General features: G+C 36.6%; 1 long non-coding RNA gene across 1 annotated transcript; it reads right to left on the bottom strand.

The window, feature by feature from the left end:
* Positions 1-364: 364 nt before the first annotated feature.
* On the bottom strand, positions 365-1,150 carry LOC125723889 (uncharacterized). Its single transcript, XR_007387019.1, has 2 exons — positions 1,014-1,150; positions 365-544 (listed from the first exon to the last, which is right to left on the bottom strand). It is a non-coding gene; the product is annotated as an uncharacterized LOC125723889 (long non-coding RNA).
* Positions 1,151-2,039: the final 889 nt, after the last annotated feature.

Below are 2,039 nucleotides of genomic sequence, written 5' to 3'. Positions count from 1 at the left end.
GGGATAGGCTCCGGACCCCCCGCGACCCAGTAGGATTAGCGGTTTGGAAAATGGATGGATGGATGTATGATAAAATGATTAAGCTGTAGCACATTTCAAATAATATTTCATTTGTAACACATTTGTTCTCCAAACGTCTACATTTTTAACCTTTGGCCACAAGATCATCTTCTTCCTGCCAGTATCTTTTCTTTCCTTTGATCCTCGGTTGTTGGAATCTGCTCTGCTGCTTGGAAGTTCCCTGGGGCTCTGTGCCCTTCTAAGGGCTCTGTGTCCTTTGTTAGCACAAACATTTTGCACACCTGACATTACCATGCATACAGTATTTCTCGTATTTTACAAAATACAAAAACACTGATCAAAGTCTGTAGAAAAAAACATTTTATTTCATGAACTCAAATATGAATCATAAAACACAATTAAAATACTTTTTTTGAATACATGCCTCAGAAATTGCACATCCCTGATTGTGCGTTACCTTCATGCTGCCTTGAAATTTTTGATTTCTTCACTGTAGCCCTATGTTATACAATCTTATCTTAACCTTATGTTAACTGATCCTATTTTTATTTCTTAAATATTCCCTCCACCACCCCCCCTCTGAGGAGGACTGCTTTATTTACAATTAATCTAATCCTATATTATACAATCTTATCTTAACCTTATGTTAACTGATCCTATTTTTATTTCTTAAATATTCCCTCCACCACCCCCCCTCTAAGGAGGACTGCTTTATTTACAATTAATCTAATCCTATGTTATACAATCTTATCTTAACCTTATGTTAACTGATCCTATTTTTATTTCTTAAATATTCCCTCCACCACCCCCCCCTCTAAGGAGGACTGCTTTATTTACAATTAATCTAATCCTATGTTATACAATCTTATCTTAACCTTATGTTAACTGATCCTATTTTTATTTCTTAAATATTCCCTCCACCACCCCCCCTCTAAGGAGGACTGCTTTATTTACAATTAATCTAATCCTATGTTATACAATCTTATCTTTACCTTATGTTAACTGATCCTATTTTTATTTCTTAAATATTCCCTCCACCACCCCCCCTCTAAGGAGGACTGCTTTATTTACAATTAATCTAATCCTATGTTATACAATCTTATCTTTACCTTATGTTAACTGATCCTATTTTTATTTCTTAAATATTCCCTCCACCACACCCCCTCTAAGGAGGACTGCTTTATTTATAATTAATCTAATCCTATGTTATACAATCTTAAGCTTACCGTAACCTATCCTATCTTAATTTTATTCTATGTTATCTTATCCTATCTTTCTTATCTTATGCTATGCAATCCTATCTCATATAATCTTATCCTAAACTTATGGTAATTTATCATGTCTTTGTAAAACATAAAATGGCATACAAGTTAAGAGTATCTTAACTTGTCCTATCTTAACCTTATCCTATAGTACCTTATGCTATAGAACTATATGGTAACATAACCTAATTTTATCTTATCCTAAGTATGTATGACAACTCTCGTGTAATTATGTGCTGAATCTACAGGGAAATGTAGCTATGTGCATCTGACTGATAGCCCATTTCCACACCCATCTCCTGAGCCCTGGGCATGGTACTTAGCTGCTCCAGTGCATCAATAGGAAAGATGAACTCATCTTCATCAATCCTACGCCTCTTGGATGAATGAGTACCCTCATTATCCTCATTCTTCCCCTGTTTCGCTAAGTTAATTTCATTTAAATGTCTGTTCCAAAACTCCTGACACCAGTACTCAGTAAAGCACTTGGCGTCATAGGTCATTTTAGAGTACTTGGTTACATAATAGTTATACAACCAATAGAATTTTTCCAGGTGAGATGAGGCGGCTACAGCCTGTGCTGGAGCCTGAAGCAGAGGGGTCAGATGAACCAGGCCTGGAGCTGAATATGGATGTGGAGCTGGGCTTACAGGTGTGACTAAGTGTGGGGATAAAACAGAGGAGCCCATAAAAAGAAATGGGGATGAAACAAAAGAGGAGGGGGCTGAAGACGGAAATAAAAATGAAGAGGAGGAG

The sequence above is a fragment of the Brienomyrus brachyistius genome, unplaced genomic scaffold (genome assembly GCF_023856365.1).
Source record: "Brienomyrus brachyistius isolate T26 unplaced genomic scaffold, BBRACH_0.4 scaffold52, whole genome shotgun sequence".
Taxonomy (NCBI): Eukaryota; Metazoa; Chordata; class Actinopteri; order Osteoglossiformes; family Mormyridae; genus Brienomyrus; species Brienomyrus brachyistius.
This window is presented reverse-complemented; position numbering and strand designations above follow the sequence as displayed.